The following is an 18275-nucleotide window of genomic DNA, read 5'->3' as shown; positions in this document are numbered from 1 at the left end:
TCTGTGGAGACATAGTTCACATACAATACACATAACCACTCCTTGAGGCTTCCATGGACTCAAATTCCCAGCATCTAGTGTTAAGAAATTAATAACCATCATTAATAAGTAAACACACGAGCCACTATCAATGGTGATACAGAGTGAACCAGTCTTTTTGCTTTTTTTTGCTCCTGCTGGGAGTTAACAAGAAACAGGACTATGCATCTCTAAAAAATGCTTTTTTGTCGGCCCCCCTTCCCAGAAGGAAATGAGGGTAAAGTTTAGCACGGAGATTTTCTGAAACTGTTGATGTGGGGTTGGTAACACAACATGTCGAGGAGAACCTGGTGAGTCAGGTTAGGGATTTGTGCTGAAAAGCAAAAGGCAAGCAGAGAGGCACCGGGAGCCAGAGCTGGGCGTAGGGGGATGGTGAGAGCATAGGCATGCTATGCTGGGTAGACTAAGGGCAAAACAGGGACCCAAATGCTGACCTTTACTCGTGTGTGTGTGTGTGTGTGTGTGTATGTGTGTGTCTGTGTGTCTGTGCGTTTCTGTGTGTGTGCACACATTTCCTGATTATAAGAATAAATTACATTCCGTGTAGATAACGAGTAAGTGATAAAAAAATCAAGAAAAAAATCTATGCTAAATATCTATAAATTCTATCATGATAATATAACAATATTCATAATACTGCATCACCTTTATCACTATATGTATCTATACTTACGTCTATCTGCAGATATACTATAGCTATAAATACATAGAATACAGGATCCTAATGTAAATACTGTCTTATAATCTCCCTTTTATTCACCCCACTGAGTATACTGGGGACCTTTTGCTTTATGAACATAGATTTTTAACGGTGGGTGATAATCCATTGTGTAGGATTATCATTTTTAAAAATAGCCAACCTCTTATTAAGTTACATTGCAGTTCTTTCTAATTTCTCCCTGTATTTTAAATACTTCATTGGATATAACCTGACACATATCTTGGTGTGGATATCCTTCTACTAAATTCCTAGAAATGGAATTACTCTGTCATGGGCCACGTTCACTTCAGAGGCATCTGACATGTTACCGGAATGTTCTCCAGGGAGTGTTACCAACTTGGACCTCCTCCTGTGTCACATAAAAGTTCTCATGCTCATCTCTCTTCAATACCCCAATACTAGATATTGCCATCAAAAATACATTAATTATTTGATAGCCAAAATAATAATGTAGTAGTATGTGATAATAAAGGTACTTTGTGCTTTAACTTGCATTTCTTCGGTAACTAAACTGAATATATTAATATACACATGCCAACGTTTTATAGCAATCTACTATCTTAAAATGTAAACAAAAACAAAGAAACAATAGTAGCAACAAATATGAACTCCAGTGGCCCTGGGGGACAAAGCCAGAACTGGACAAGAGAACAAACAAGGAAACCAAGGCAGAAGTGGAGTGGGTGGTTGATACTAAAATCATACTGTCTTTCTAACAGTCAACACACGTTAACCCTTACGAGCTTAGCTATCAGGAAATGTGTCCTAAACACGGTTGAGACAATTTCTTTCAATAGAATGTGGTTCCCTTAAGATCTGTCTCTTTTCCCCTCCCCTATCTAATTTAGGAAGGTGATGCAATTCTTTTTCCATACGGGAAAAACGTACATTTTCTTCAGGGCCACGATGAATCAGACTCAAGACGAAATTCACTGTCTGGGTTACCAACAACAAAGTTTCAGGAATGAAGCCAGGTGACCAGCCAGAAAACAGCCACAACAACGTGGCATAAAAATAACACGCACTTGCAGATTAAAGACTAGAAACCTTAGTGGAAAGTCTTCTTTCCTACTTCGCATGATCGTGAATAAGTTGCACCCCTTCATTCTGAGGCAGTGGGGCGGCCTGGTTCATCTCGGGGGCTTGGGATCAGCCAAGGCCAGGGTTAGATCTTGTCTGTCTGTCTGTTCTGTCTGTCTGTCTGTCTGTCTCTCCCCTGGCTCGCTCTGGCATTCCCCCCTTACTTTGTTTCAGCAAATAATTATTGAACCAACCTCTCAGCTGTATACTGGAGATACATTCAGGACCAAGACAGAACATCCTTGGAAAGGCTCAGGGTTGCAGTTTCTCTCTTCACCTCACCTCCTCTTCCTGATGGGTCTCTCAGATTTCAGCTTCAGCTACACGTACGGCAGGGATCCGGGGAGCCTCGTTTGAATTCTCGGGGTTCTTGTCAAATAGCAGCAAATGACGGCGCCAGACCCTATTGTCTGCAGACTTCCAGCTTTGACCGTATTTTACTTTTCCGTAAAATATGCTACTTGGTTTCGAGATCTGCTGCTGTCCACCAAAAATACAACTCTGTTACTAACCCTGCCAGCTCCTGAATGATACCTTTGTGGACACTAAAAACAATTTAATGGCATGTCACAATAGCAATTCACTCTGTTAATAGCCCCGCTCAATAATACTGTATTGCATAAACCTCCTCCAGTCGTCTGACAAATAATTCACCTTTATTCACTCCACAGTAAGCTCCATTTCACTAACAAATATATTTCTCCCCAAACCTACAAATATTCAGCATCTCGGTCCTATGACAATAGCTATTTTTGGGGGGGATGAGGTCAGTGGTATCAGATTTCCATTACCTCTCGATGGCTTAGTCCCAGTGACAATCTTTTTCCATGTAGGGCATCAAATTAGAAGACAACACAGTTTCTGACTTCCTGCTCACATACCAGTGGACGAACACTTCACGATTACCCAGGCACAGGAAGCCTTTGCTGTCTTTGTGGACACTGGTGCTGCCAAACCTGACCTCTGGGTGTGCCCTGGACGATCAAGATCCCAGAAACATTCACCTCCATGAGAACCAGTGTTCATCGCATTTGTTATTTCTTTAAAATGTCTCCTCTGGTGGCAGTGGGCACCAGGGTCCTCGACCTGGGAACCCATGGACTCAAAGGCTCTATAAGTTCAGGCACTTCATGAACGTGCATTTAAAAAAAATTCACTTTCACTAAACTTAACCTAAAATGGAGCGATTTCTTCAATTATAAATGCAGGCGCCCGACCACAGAACCTGTGGCTTCAGCACTGGCACACACCACAGACACCTTCATCTCCTATTACAGGTGTTGCAGAGACACTGAAATGTCACTGACATTTATTACTGCTTCAAAATTATAGTAGTTATTTGGGCGCTCAATAGAAAATGTTACCTAATGTGTTAATAAAGAAGTACATTGTGTAACTGCATTCAAACCTGCTTCTCAAAAAAATATTTTGACAACTGTGTTTCTATATAATTGGGGTAATCTTTTATATTTTTATCTTATGCACTTAAAAACAGTATTCTGATAAGGGGCCCATGGGCTTCCCCAGATCACCAGGGGGCCAGACAGTAGTATAAAACAGTTAAGAACCAGTTCTCTGAAGGACATGCGGTGGGAAAGAGCACACGATTGAAAGTCAGGCACATTCAGGCTCAAATCTGGATTATTCAATGGTAATAATGACACAATAGGCACCTCTAAGGTGCTTGCCCCGTGCTAGGCATTGCCCTAAACACTTTCCATGTGTTAAAGTCATTTACTCTTTCTAACTATCCTGGGAGATGTGTCCTTTTATTATCCTTTACTTTACAAAATAGGAGCCCGAGGCTCAGAGATGTTAAGTCACAAATCCAAGATCACTCAGCAGGTGAGCTAGACAGATGAGGTCCAAACCCAGAAGGATCCGCTCTTCATCCCCCTCCTCTACTGCCCCTCACATTAGTAACAGAAGAAACAAGTGCTCCATGTGCAATATCCATTTACTTCTCAAAACACCCTTATTAGCTACTTACTATAAATGTTACTGTAATTTTTTCAGACGAGAGAACTGAGATTAGAGACGTTGGATAAATTGCCCAAAACAATACAGCTTGGAAGCAATGGCATAGCAATGCCAAATCCAGTGCACCGCCTGTTTTTGTGAATAAAGTTTTATGGGCACACAGCCACGCCCATTTGTAAATGCGTTGCTATGGCTGCTTTTGTGCCACAGTGGCAGAGTTGAGTGGTTGCTGCAGAGACCAAGTGGCCTGCAAAGGCCTAAAATATTTACTGTCTAGCTCTTTACAAAATCTGCGGATTCTGCCGTAAACCATCATATGCTAAGCCACCTCCTGTCTGTGCCTGTCACTTACTGGCTGCAGCGTGGCCCTGGGGAAGGAAGTCACCTAAGCCCTCAGTATCTTGAGCTGTAAAATGGGCTCATGGTGGTATCACGGTCTTTGTGAAGTGCATGGAGGCAGTTATAGCACAGCTCCTGGCAAAGGCTCAGGAAATTTTGGTGGCTGTTATTATGCATGTTATTTTCATTTGAATCACAATATATTCTAAAAAGTTTAACAGTCCATCAAGTCAAGCTGGCAATTTCTGGTCATGTTAACCCACAGAGGAAACTGATCCTGATGTTGGGTTTTCATTTCATAATCCGAAAAGGTAATTTTGCCTCTCAGATTAGGACAACACTGTCCTCTTAAACAAACCAATTACTGATCAATACTTAGCCCTTCCAGAGACATCAGCACCTCTCAACCAGTTCTTTCATTATGAATAAAATTCAGCCCCCAAATGGATTCAAGGGACAGGAATTAAACCTGGGTCACAAATCACCCAAGACATAGGAGCCTCGTGGCAAATGAGCACGGGGGTTCAAACCCATGGAGTAAAGGACAGAATCAAATAAAAGAAATCCCTGATCGGTGGGGAAGAGGCCAGCCCAGGGAAGACAGTGGAATTACCTAAAATGGACTTTTTGTAAGGAAAGAATGCCAACCCCGTTTCCTTGCATGCTGCTTCCTAGGGAAAAACTGGCTGACGCTAAAAAGGAGTTGTCTTCCCCAAGCTCTGTCAACAGAGGCACAGGAAAAATGAAGATGATTACATATGTTTAGGGGAAATTAAGAGTGTTTTGGCTTGAAGTTTGCTTTCTCTAAGCAACCATATTAAGCAGGCAATTACTCAACACTCCATTTGGCCTGGAAGATGCTGTCTTAACATGGAGAATCCTAGTTAGAAGCCCCTGTTAAAGATGGAGGCAGCAGAGTAATGTGGTTGGGAAGACAGCTTTGGAGCCACGCGTGCACAGGTTCAAAGCCCAGACCCCCTCACTTCCAGGCTCACTTCTCCGCTTCAGTTTTCTGATTCAGGAATTGGGGTAGTGTTTGCATTATGGGTCCAAATACATTAGCCTTCCTTCTGTCTGTGCCCTTACCAGTTAACTATACTGTGTCCCAGCTAGGCATTGTGACTTGTGTTGTCTATTGGGATGCTGGCAAATGTAATGCAAAACAGAAAATTGAAAGATGTTGACATGACCCAGCTTGCTCACTCTTTCTCTCTGCCGTTGCTCCAGAAAGAAACTGCACAGGCTAGCCTGCCGAATGATGAGAGATGCCTGGTATGCAGCCAGGTTGTCCCAGACATCAGAGCCGAGGCTGTCCTATATTAGCCAACAGCTAGCCAGTTCCCAAACATGGGAGTGAGCCCAGCCAAGATCTGCAGAGCCCCTGAGCTAACCTGGAAGCTGACCACAGATCTATGAACAGGGCCAGCTGAAATCAGCCCCACTCAGCCCAGATCAGCTGGATCCCACGGACTGGTGAGCTAAATAAGTGTTTATTGTTTTATGTCACTGAAGTTTGGGGGTATTTGTTATGCAGTGCTGTCCTGTCAATAGATAACTGATAATATTTACTTCACAGGGTTGTCTTGAAAAATAAGTTAAGATAATACCTAGCACAGAGCTGGGGTCCAACAAGTAGAGGTGCCTGGAGATGCCAGAGCTGTCACTGCAGTAAAATATTTTTGTCGGGTATTAAGCTGTGTTTTATGTAATCGGTTGTGTTCATTGCCTCAAGGAAGGGATGTGGCAGAGTAGGAAGCAGAAATATCCTCTTCCTTAGCTTTTTTCTCCAAAAGCCTAAACCCCTTGAAAAATTTAGAGGATTTGTAACAGAAATGAAAGGAAAAGGACTTGGACAGAACTGAAAGTTGAGAGTGGGTCAACTCTCCCCTAACTTCCCCACCCCCCGTTCCGGAACATAAAGAGATTCCACTTGGGCTGGGAGGAGGAGAGATGAGGGAGGAGAAAAAACTGCTCAACTAATGGAGACCAACACCTTGGGGATTAAGTGGCTCTGGTGTGTCTGGCAGCCAGGATAGCAGGGCAGCTTTACAGAAGGATGTCTGTGTTGCAGGCTTGGCCCAGGAGCCACAGCGAGCTCCCTGACTGGCATGGACGGATGTGTCATGGTAAGCCAAGGGGCTATACGTTTTCCCAAAAAGCCACCTCTCCCTTCCTTCCAGACACCTTAGGCTGGCATAAGATCTGGTTTTTCTAGTTCAGCTTTAGAGGAAGAGGACTCTGTTAACAGATTGGAGTTAAGTATTCTGCTTGCTTTGCTGAAAATAGGAATTATCTTGAAGTCTAGAAGATGAAGCGATAGTCCCGGCCTTAGACATCTGTAGCTTGTTGCCCTGAGATGTATACCCACTTGATGGCAATGATGTGGTGGCTGTTGTTGATAGGGGAAACAACTATTCTTAAGGTCCAAGTACCACTTATACTGGTACAAAAAGGAGAGAAGTTTTTGCAGTTAAAGTAGATGACATTTAAGAAATATTTATCAATAAATGACCTCATCTCCAATAGATCATGTTCTAGGAGGACGAGTAGAGGGGTAAAGATTCAGAACAGACACCATTATCCTTACATGATGATCCTGGCTGCCCTAGACCCTTGGAGAAGAAAGACTCTTCCATAGAAGTCACACCCTGGCAGTCTTCAGGCTGTATCTGGCCAGGAAATGTATTTTCTTTGGCTTGCCTGATGTTACAAAAATGCTATCAACATTTAGAAATCAAGAAATATCTTTCCAAACACACACACACACACACACACACACACACACAAAGAAATCCAGGTTTCTGGCTTCTTTTTGAAAAGTAATAAAGAAAGACTAGTCCATCCCTCATGGAACACTAAACTGGATCTGGGAGCAGCTGCTCCCTCTAGAGGCAGAGTGTGTACTGCAGTTCACCGCAGTTCCCACTGCTCCCTACAGTGTTGCCAATTAAAGGTGCAGCGCCAACTACCTGCTATCGTTCTTGAATCTTTTAGAGCAGACTAAAACTTCTCTGTATCCATGATATTTTTAAAAGTGGAAAAATAAAAACTGGGCCAAGTAGTCGGTGGATTTCTTACGCACCATCTCATTTACTTTTTCTGACTAGATTTTGGGCATTTGATGTTGTGACTCTAAATTAATCCTTGGGATGATTCAGTGATGGGATATGTATAATTTCAAAAGGGAGAAACCTTGAGCTAGGATCTACTGATTGCATAAACACCTTTATATGGTACACACACACACACACACACACACACACATATCTAGGGAGTAACAGTTAAAGAGCTACTTGTAAATAATACTGTTTTTTATGTTTACAGTATTTTTAATTCTTCCCCAAATAGAAATATTTGTTTTCCAAGGAGGCTCACATATGTGCTGGGGGGTGGGGGTGGGAAAGTCTATCACTGGGACTTCAGTAAGATTCTGAAAAGATAGGAAAATGTTGTGGCAAATGGGAGGGGAAAAAAGGCCATTTGTAAAGGAGTACTATTTGTATCGAATATCATGAGAAAATAAGTGCATCATGACAATTTTGTACATCTCCTATGATGTGATTGTCAGTAATGAAGCCCACAGGAGAGTGATAAATGTGCAGAGGAAAAGTATCTATTTCACTTACACCGCAAATTATGCAACTCAGGGTTTGATAGCACTTGGCAAAATACAAATGTATTTGAATGGAATTCAAATTGTTGCTCTTTGCCTAAGACACAGGTAATATCACCAGGGGTCCTGTCTTTGGATTTTATAAGAGGTAAGAGTTTAAGTAATAGTAGCAGTATTACAAAATTACCTTTAAACACTGAAAACATTTTTACTTTGTTACAGGGTGTAATTTCCACTTTTTCCCTCTAATGGCTCATATACAGAAAATGATACACTAATGCAATTTTTCAAATTTAGTTACCTTTTTTTTGTGTTCTAAAATTATATGTTCTCATCATTTGCCCTGTTTGTCAGTCTCCAGAATCCATTTATTTCCCCGTTCTTATGGTTCCATAATTTATCTTCTTGTCACAGAACTTTCATAAACTTTTTTTTTAAGATACAAAATACTTGCAATAAACTCTGACAAAAATGCTTCCAGTTCAACTTTTGAAATCTTTCAATTATGTTTTGAACGATTATCATACTTTCTAGTGTTGCTGTGCTGTGAAATCTCGTGGAGTGACATCTTACTAGGTTAGGGGGAAAATTACTTGAAAAGAGACTCACTTCAAACCATTTATATTTCTTTGCCTTTTCACTTTTGAATCTATAGATTTATATTCATGCTCATGCCATGTAGAGAAGTGAAAAAAGGAGCGATGAAACGAGAATTGTATCGATGATGGATGGAAACACTATTCAGTCAAACTTCAATTATCTAAAAGGGATATGGGATGGGGGAAATTGCATTTTTGTGAGCCTTTGGATACTAGAGGGAGACATAAAGAGGAACCCATAATTAGAGGGGCTTATTAAAAACAAACGAGAAAGAAAACAACACATACTGGTCCCAAACAGTTGGAAATGCTCAGGATTGAATTTGCAGAAACTTGGCTTTACCTTCATTACCATGAAGACATTCTCAGTGGACAACCCTGTTAAGTAGTGGATTGTTTAGCAAGTTTCTTGTGATGCTGAAGGAATGAAAGCGTCAAGAAGCCCCCAGACCTGTGCTGCTTAATAGAAATATAAAGCGAGCCACATGTGTAATTTAAAATTTTCTAGCAGTCACACTAAATAAGTAAACAGTAACGAGTAAACCTAAGCTTAACACACTATACCCACAACGTTGTCGTCCTAACATGTAATTCACAAACAAATTATCAATGAGATCTCTCACATTCTTTTTTCCATACTATGTCTCTGAAGTTCCAGGTGTGTTTCACACTGGCGGAGCGTCTCAGTTAGGATTAGCTGCATTTCAAGCGCTGAACAACCACGTGAGGCCCATGGCTACCGTCTTAGGCAACGAGGCTGTAGACTGTGTCCCCCAGCCTGATTTAGGGCTCCTGGTAAGAGCGCCCACAGAACTCGGCTTCTTTAACCACAGCACTTACCATCAATCACTTCGTGCCATGGCTTGTTTGGGTGTGTCTCTCTCATTTGCTTGTGTTTGGTGATCACTAGCAACAGATCCATTTTGCTCACTATTGTAACACTGATTTCTGAAACATTGCAGGTGCTCAAGAAACACTGAATAAATGTGCTAAGAATTACATGAATGGAAGGATGCATTTTCCCTGGTGGAAAGATGTACCGTTTTTGAGGAGAATCTAGGTGCACGAGACTCTATGTGGACCCCACCAGATCCCTTCCTGGTGCAGCTGTCCCGTACACCCCACAGCTGTTGTGAGTGGTGGCAGCTAGGTGCTCACAGCTGCTCCCATGCAGAGAATTGTCCCTGGAGGCTGTCCTCAGAGGCTGACCGATGTCACCTCACCTGTACCTCCTTGATACCCACAGCCAGTGACTGACTGACTTTAGGATACGAATGTCCATCCTCTTTGCTTCAGAAGGGGAGGGCACTCCTGGGAATTTTGCTCCAGGGTCCTTTCCTGTGGTTCAGACCAAAGTTAGACTTTCCCTGGGACCACACCTTCCTCAGGGCTTCCCTGTTTCCTTCACTCCCTTACAGGTTTTTCTGAGACCACTCCCTCAGTAAGTCACCCGTACCCAAATCCTCGCCCCAGGCTCTGCTTCTAGTGAGCATGGCACAAGACACTGCCATTTTCTTTTGTTACGTTTTAACTTTTCATCCTCCCACCCCACGCCCTTAAAATTTAAATCTGCTTGTTTCCTACAAAATCTTTCCCAAGTGCCTTTCCTTACCAATCCTCCAACTATCGATATGCTGCTTCGTAGGAGCTCTTTGCCAGCGCAGTGGAAGCGTCCAAGGGCATTTGGCTTTTCTACCTGGATATTTATTTTACCTCATGAATGCACCAGTAAATTCTCTGAGCATGCTGATCAAACAGTTGTGATCAACGGTAAAATCCATGACTGCACAATTCTACAATTCTCCCGGGTGATAACGGGGAGTGATAATTCTGTCACTCCTCCAAGTGGCCCGACTGTAACGTGCGTGTGACATGACTTCACGAAAACACATCCTTCTCAGACTCTCTGGCTGCCATGCCAGCTGTTTAGAAATAGAGTGACAGGTGGATTGGGGAAAATCTCTGAAAGGTATTGGATCAAGCAGAGTGAACCATATTGAACTGGTTCACCGCTTGGCCAAAAGGTGAGAACAAAGAGCAACCTAGAATCCAGGTGACGCGCTGAATGCGTTGCTTTTTATCATGGTTGCAGCTTTAAAACATAGGCTTACCAGTTTCTACTCCCACATGACCGATCAATGCCATTAACGAAGTTCCAGGATCTTCGCACTTGGGGCTCCCCCTTCTGGGAACACTTTTTTCCTAAATATTTGCATAGCTGGTTCCCATGTCCCAGCTGGTCCTCAAGTCAATCTAAAATCGCTTCCTTCTTCTTGAATCATTCTCTGCACGTAACCCCGTTTGCCGTGCCTGCAGCACTCACCCACTAGCTGGTTATCTTACATACGCACCTGCTGACTGTCTGTCTCTCCTCACTGGGAAGTGAGCACCCTGAGGACACGCTGTCTGTCTCGTTCGTGTCTAAACCCTCAGGGCCTAGAAAAGAGCCTGACGTAGTGTGTGTCCTTGATCCTTGTCTGTTAAATGGACGAACGACCCAGGTTATTTTGTCCACCTCCAAGGGCTTCTTGGTAAGAAGGAGATGCGCACGTTGCCTCTTGCAGGCACTGATGACGTTGGCCAAGATCGTCAACACGGAGCTCCCTAGGTATTATGGACTGTGTGTCTGTGTCCCCGCAAAGTTCCTGTGTTGAAACTCAAACCCCCAGTGGGGTGGTATTAAGAGGTGGGGCCGCTGAAAGGTAAGTTAGGTCGGGGGGGTGGGGCCCCGTGATGAGATCAGTGCCCTTGCAGAAGAGACATCAGAACTCTCTCTCGCTCTCCTTCTCTCTCATAAAGAAACCAGGACGAGAGCTCTCACCAGGGCTCAACCTTGCTCACATCCTGATCTTGAACTTCCAGTCTCTACAACAGTGAGGGAAAGAAAAAAATGCCTGTCACTTAAGCCGCCCTGTCTCCGGTATTCTTTATACAGCAGTCCTAACTAATTAGAAACTAATAAACACAGTGGTGCCTTCTGCCCCCTCACTGGCAGCCTTGGGAAAGGCCCTTAACACAAGATGCGTTTCAGCACATCGGAGGATGTGGTCCAGCGGCCCTGGCTGCGGTGCCGGAAGCTCTCCAGACAGGAGCCTGGTCTCCGGTCACAGCCCACCTTGCCTGGCCGTCCAGCCAGAACCAGAGACACTGGCTGTTCATCCCTCGCTGGGAACAGAAAGGTGAAATGCCAGGGCCTCTGCCCTGTGGGCGGGGGATCACAGAAGGGCTTGTTTTTTTTCCCTGTCACGACACCAGACAGTATCTAAAGTTAGAGCATGTATTTGTGATCGCTCTCTATTCTAGAAGGTAAGGTCCATTGGGCAAAATCCTTGCTCATACCCCCAAACGTAGTACAATGCCTGATGCAGAGCAGGGCCCCCATAAGTATTCGTTGACTGAATACATGAATGATTGAGTGGAGGAAAGCGAACGTGGTAAGGGGGACACAAAAATGCTTAAGATTTGGCCCCTGCGAGGACACATCATCCTGGGACAAACCACCGAGCATTAATGTTTCCCGCATGCGAGGAAGGCATCTTAGCGTGTGAAACCCGAGCCCTTTCCTTGTCTCTGAGATCCAGACTCAGAAGTTGCTGGGCATGATTTTAAAACATCGGTAACTCAGTGAATGCATGCATTGTTGACACTTCTGAATTCGCTGCAGGCGAATAAATACATACCCCAGGCATAAAATAATTTAAGCAGAAGGCCTGAATAATCACATCTCTCTTTTTTACCACCTCCACGCCGGGGGACTTTAGTAAGAATGGGGTTTGTGAAAACTCCAGAGATTGCCTCTGTCTGGGCAGGAGCAGCCATGTGGGGGAAGACCTAGAACAGCCAAAAGGGTTTATAGAGCCAACAAGCCAAGAAATAAATGCTTACTGGGATGTCCGTTTTGCACCCAAATTTTCCAGCATGTGGACAGAGGGGAGCAAGGAATCTAGTTTGAGCCGGTGGCAGTGGGAGCAGCAGGGGCGGCTGCTGATCATCGAGTGCTGGCTGTCTACTCAGTGCTCTGCGTCCTTCATCTCATTTCATCTTCACAACACGCCCGTGAGGTGGGTACCAGTACCACTTCCACTTTATAGATGAGGCTACGTGACACACCCCAGGTTCAATAGCTAATAGACCTCAAGGCCAGGTGTAGGCACAGGTGGATCTGGCTTCATAGCCCTGCCTCCGAGTGCTCACCGGAGACTGTCCCTTCGTTGAATGTCTTGTGCAAACCTCCCTATAGACCATACCTAGTTAAATTGGAATAATCCCAGAATAAGTTTGTAAGGGGTTAGAAAGGTAAGACCCCTGGTCCAAATGGGACAGTCCAATCATCATTGGTACGGACCGCTCCTGTTCCACCAGGCCCTGGGTTAGGTGCCAGAAAGGCCACGTTGAGTGAGGGCCAGATAATCCGCAGACTCCTGGACCCGTTCATGAGATGCAGACGCTATGTGGGGAGGCAGCCTCATGCAAACGCTAATACTAATCATTCTGTGATAAAAGGAGTAAGGTATTGAGAGGACTAACCTACTCTCAGGGGCTGCCAGATTTTGTCGTTCTTCAAACACACACAAAGTCAACTGTAGGACACATTTTTTTTTCTGGGTATTAGGCCACATTCTGGGGGCAGAGGAATGTTTTATTTGCCTTTTAGCTATTTGAACCTCTCTTTAGGACTTCTAAATAGTTATATTTACCAAGAGACTTCTATTATCTGAGTGTAGCAAATATATGCACAGCCCAGTCGGACACATGCCAGCAAACAGAATAGGCAGGCAACAATCGGATAAATTTTAGATACATAAATGGCTTATAAATAAACATTTGATACACCAAACAGAGATAAACGAACAATAAATAAGTGGATTTAATACGGCTAGATACGCAAAACTATTTCAGGGAGATAAATAGCAGTGGGATAAAGGATAGCCAGGTAGGTAGGGGAACAAATAAACAAACTCTGGAAAGAAAGAAAACGAAAAAAAAAGTATGAAAAGTCCCCTCCAGGAGTTGTTGATAATGTCAACAAGCATCACTCTTTCTACGGTCTCAGTCTATGTCGAGTCGCTAATGTGTTGTTAAGCCGTGTTCTCTACAGACAGATGTAATACCAGAGAGAACATTAGGGCCACCTATTTCTAGTTCCCTGACAAACTGACTTCTGCAGGCTGCTGCTCTGGCACAGAGGGGCGCGGAGGGCTTATTGCACACGCAATCTCACTGCGAGCCACGGTGGATATCCTTAGACTTGGCATAAACTGCAAACTTGCAGACTATGGAACTTGCACAATTTACTTGTGCACCTCCCCCCCTTGCCCCGTCCCTTTCCCAGGCCCAAACATGGGGGTCACAAAGAGTCCAACATCTTGGGAGAAGACTATTAGAATGAGTAGGTTATTTTCAAGCCTGTCCATGTAGCCTCAGTACACGGGGATTCATGTTATGTAAAAAAAATTAATTCCCTATCTGAACAGGATTTCAAGAGCAACTAGAATGAAGAACAGAAAAAGTAGAAAAGACAAAGTGATGGGGAGGGCGGGACGGGAGAAATGTCCCTGCAGTAAAATCCAAGGCACTGCGATGGGTTTGGGCCAGTGCAGTCATCCGCTAGAACTGCACTTCGCTGCCCCTCTGGAGGTTAGATGTGGCCACCTGACTTGCTTTCACATTCCAGATGAGGCTTTACTGGCTGGTGCACATTTCCTCTCTCTCTGTCATGGCAATCGCCATGTTTCAAAGGATGGCTGTGTGACCAGTCTGGCTCAGAATGAGAAGGGCAGGGATCAGAGACCTTGGCAGGAGTATGAAATAAACCTTTGTTGTTTTAAGCTATAGAGATCTGGGAGTTGTTGTCGCAAAATCTAGGCTATTACTGATTGATAAAATCTCCAGGTTGCGTGATTCTCTTTTTTTTTAAGAGGAGGTAAGATAAGGATATCAGTTTTATTTTTTGTTGTTGTTGTTGTTTTTAATTGAAATATAGTCAGTTACAATGTGTCAGTTTCTGGTGCAGAGCACAATGTCCCAGTCATGCATATACATACATATATTCATTTTCATATTCTTTTCCATTAAAGGTTATTCCAAGATATTGAATATAGTTCTCTGTGCTATACAGAAGAAATTTTTTAAAATCTATTTCTATCTATAGTGGTTAACATTTGCAATTCTCAAACTCCCAAATTTATCCCTTCCCACCTCCTTCCCCCAGTAACCAAAGATTGTTTACTATAGACAGTTCCCTGTTATATCTTGATTTCGTAACCCCTCTGCTTGACCTCACACTTTGCTCTTGACTCCTCTGTCTGCTGCATGGGGCCCTCTTTCGCCTCCTTCTTGCCTGTGTCCCTGTGTCTCTTTATTCTCCCTCTCCTATCGAGCTTTTTGAAAACCACATGTATGTGGGTGGCTTCTGAAACTGCAACTCAGATCTACTTTTCTCTTTTCCATGTCCTCTTTTACCTTCAACTGTACAGAATCTATTTAGACGTACAGACATCTATTTAGATGTCTGCTGGCATCTGACTCAATGTGCCAAAAATGGGATCCTGCATCATTTTCCAGAACCATCCACGTTTCCCCAAGTCCCTGCCTCCATCTATGTATTGGCGGCACCACCAATCCGCAAGCTCTTTCTGTTGCTTTATTTTAGGTTTTACATCTGCTTTTAAAATTTTTATTTCAGCTTCATCTGTCCCCAAACTTTCCTCTGCAATATATTTTGGATTCACTACAGTCTCAATTTCCACACCTCACCACCACCGTATTTCCAGCCCTCTGTATCTCATGTCCCAACTGCTGGAACAGATATCGACCCGCCTTCCCTGCTTATAACATCAGTTTTTATATTTTTTTATTATGTAACTAGATCCTTCTGATAGAACAATGATTCTCAACTAGCATGCCACCAAGTATTGATTAACGCATAATGTGTTTTTTTTTCCCTTTTAGAATTCTGGATTCAGACACTCTCTCAGATGGAACATTAAGTTCTGAAGGTCATGCTACAAAGTGTAGAAAAGGGCAGAACTGTGTTGAGTAAGAACAGTGAGCTAAGACCGGAGCAAGCCTGGGATTGACTGGAACATGTGTGGCTGTGGGCGTGCGGACCAGGTTGGAATGGGAAGTATAAATTTGGCTGTCCTTGTTTCATGGGGTCATAACTTATCTAGGGATAATGCAACAGGCGTGGCAGCCCCAACTGCTAGGAGGAGCCAGGAAGTTAACAGAATCAGGGAAGGTGGCTCTAAGTAAAGGTGAACTTGGGGGTGCCCTGACTGAGGGATTAATACTGTCAACGCCAGCTGGCGATGGTCACATGGAAACACAGGTCCACTATAGTGCTCCATATTTTTCAAAATGAGACACAAATAGAGATTTCAGTTAAAAAAGATTAAGATGTGGAAACTAATTTGTTTTAACATAGTGAGGCTATAACATGACACTTCTGCAGACCAGGGCCTGCTTGCAGGCTGTTATTTGAGATCTCTGGGTCTAAAGAGATGAGATGAGACGAGAACCCAGGACAGAGGTCATCGAAGCAGAGCAGAGGAAAAGGACGCTCACAGAGGACAGGGAGGGGCCTGGCACCGACTGTCACAACATACATCGGGAGCAAACGTCTGGGGCTCTGAACTTGCTTCTCTCATGATCTGGAGAATGACAGCAACAGCGACCACATCAACAACCAAAGAACAACTCTTGTAAAAGGGGAGATGCCAACAAAGCTCCATCGTAAACTGGAGAATAAAAAAAAAGGACGCAGCAGAGGTTCGGCACGATACTGCAGTTCACACGGGTGGGATGGGCACTGAGGGGTGGGCCCCGGACAGCGGATGCAGTTACAGACACACCAGGGGCCAGCTGGGGTCAGGCAAAGGCAAACGGGAAAAAGGTGGGCAGCGAGCAGGAGGTGAGCTGCCGGGAGAGAACGAGGACTCTTGCGAAGAGCTTCATCACGAAGGACAAGAGGCGGGGAGGGTGGCTTGCAAAGGAGACATACATCCAGAGAGAAATAAGAGAGACAGACAGACGGATGATGTGCAACTGAGACAGAAGCAGCCCCCCTTGCCATCGTTGCTGACAGTAGCTGAGCGTTCCTGTGGGCCTATCCCTGTCTCCTTCCACCCTCACAAAACCCTAAGAGAAAGCTGCTATATTTACATCCAGTTTACGATGAGGAAACTGAGGCATGGGGGTGTGTTTATGAATTGTATTTATGTATCTATTTATTTATTAAAAAGAGAGATTTGAGAATGTGTGAAGGGAGAGGGGAGAACTGGGGGGAAGAGAGGGTGAGAATTCAGAGGTCCATTTGAAGCTCCTCCAGTCGCAAAGAGATAACGCAAAGATCCAAATAAAACGTAACGAGTCTTTGGGAACGGGTGTCAAAAGGGAGAGCTGCATTTTCTTCGGAGACTACAGGGCAGAAAAGAGAAAGAAATCAATGGTATGAAATCATTGGCGAACGGGGAAGTTGAACAGCCTCTTTGCTTTGGTTTCTTAGATAAATCACATTGGACGTGGGGTTCTGTTACTCCTGAGGATGTGACACAGATTCTTGGTTATGGGAGAATCTACATTAATCATAAGACAGGTCTTGGATGTCGAGGAGAGATTAATCATCCAGATATAAACCAAGAACGGATTATTTCATATCTCTGGGTTATGCTCAACTATGTATCCAGCTCCACCAGAATATCAGAGCCATATGGAATCCTTTTTGGTGCACCTGACAACGGAATCTTCCCAAAAAGGATGCTCTGAAGTCATAGTTCTTGATGCTGTGAGATAATTCTCAGAACCTGTCGACTCTCTGGGCTGCCCTTTGCTTTGCAAATAGCATTTGCCCTCTTCCAGCTGGGGCTGTAAACACCCAGCCCTCCCCCTCAGGGTGACTTGTTTTTAAGAGTTGTGGAATGTGGAGTAAGAATACAACCCTTCCATTTAAAAAAGAAAATCCCTCGGCGTGTATAATTTACATTATCCAGAACACGACGGAAAGCACGGAGGAAAATAATTCTCTCACTCCGCTCGTAAAACTGGCCACGTTTTCCAGCCCAGGCACTCGAAGGCTCTGAGCAACACCGGGGAGACACTGAACTTTTTGTTGCTTTATTCTAACAATGAGTGAGTGTAAACATGAGTTGGGAGGCTTTTAAAAATTCAGCTGTTCAGGCCCCACCACCAGAACTTCTGATTGGGTAATTGTCTAGAAATTGTCTAGAAATCTACATTTTACTCAAGCTCCCCAGGTGGACCTTGAATAATATTTCTAAAAACACTCTTCCACGTGTCCTGAAGAATAAGAACTTTTGTCCTGAATTTCGCTGGTAGGAGATGAAGAGCCAGGCTTTGAGAAATTAGTGTTTGCAAAAGCCATGCTTCCCCTACATGAAGGACACAAGGGACTCCGGGGGTCGGAAGGAGAGAGGAGTTTTTGAAAGAGAGTTTCTTTGCATGAAATTAGAAGAATTCAAACAAACAAATATTAGACAGGGGTTCCCTATACACCAGAGATGAAAAGGATGCAGTCCCCCAGCCACGATCTGTGGGAAGAATATGTGTGGCCCACACGTGCGTGTGTGCACACACACACACACACACACACACATATGAACTATAACTATGACAACTATTTGCCCCAACTTTTCAGGCTGATTGTATTTCAGAACTCTGGCTTGTTGTCCCAGACCTGTCATGTGACAGGTCCTGATTTTGGTTCAGAAAATGTAATTATTGAAAGCATGCAACAAGGGAAACTAGGACGAGTGTATAAAGCAAGTCTACAGAGAAGGAAGAGACCTTCAGATGATGAGATACTACTAACAGCTAACATAGGTGATGTTGCATTCATTACACGTAAGATGTTTCTCTCATAATCCTGATAATATCCTTCTAAAGC

At 43.9% G+C, this 18275-nt stretch overlaps 1 protein-coding gene and 2 long non-coding RNA genes across 26 annotated transcripts in view; 2 read left to right on the top strand and 1 right to left on the bottom strand.

Annotated features, from left to right (window-relative positions):
• Positions 1–18275, bottom strand: part of TSHZ2 (teashirt zinc finger homeobox 2) — a 911650-nt gene that overhangs the window by 272605 nt on the left and 620770 nt on the right. The window lies entirely within an intron of this gene.
• LOC140687319 (uncharacterized) lies at positions 4353–6286 on the top strand. The gene is made up of 3 exons (XR_012061523.1): positions 4353–4470; positions 5387–5632; positions 6231–6286. It is a non-coding gene; the product is annotated as an uncharacterized lncRNA (long non-coding RNA).
• Positions 17193–18275, top strand: part of LOC140687462 (uncharacterized) — a 38962-nt gene continuing 37879 nt past the window's right edge. For all 3 annotated transcript variants that reach the window (XR_012061827.1, XR_012061825.1, XR_012061826.1), the window contains exon 1: positions 17193–17500. This is a non-coding gene — a long non-coding RNA (uncharacterized lncRNA). The remainder of the gene's footprint in view (positions 17501–18275) is intronic.

The sequence above is a fragment of the Vicugna pacos genome, chromosome 19 (genome assembly GCF_048564905.1).
Source record: "Vicugna pacos chromosome 19, VicPac4, whole genome shotgun sequence".
NCBI classification, from domain to species: domain Eukaryota; kingdom Metazoa; phylum Chordata; class Mammalia; order Artiodactyla; family Camelidae; genus Vicugna; species Vicugna pacos.
The sequence above is the reverse complement of the archived record's forward strand: the minus strand, read 5'-3'. Positions and strand labels throughout refer to the sequence as shown.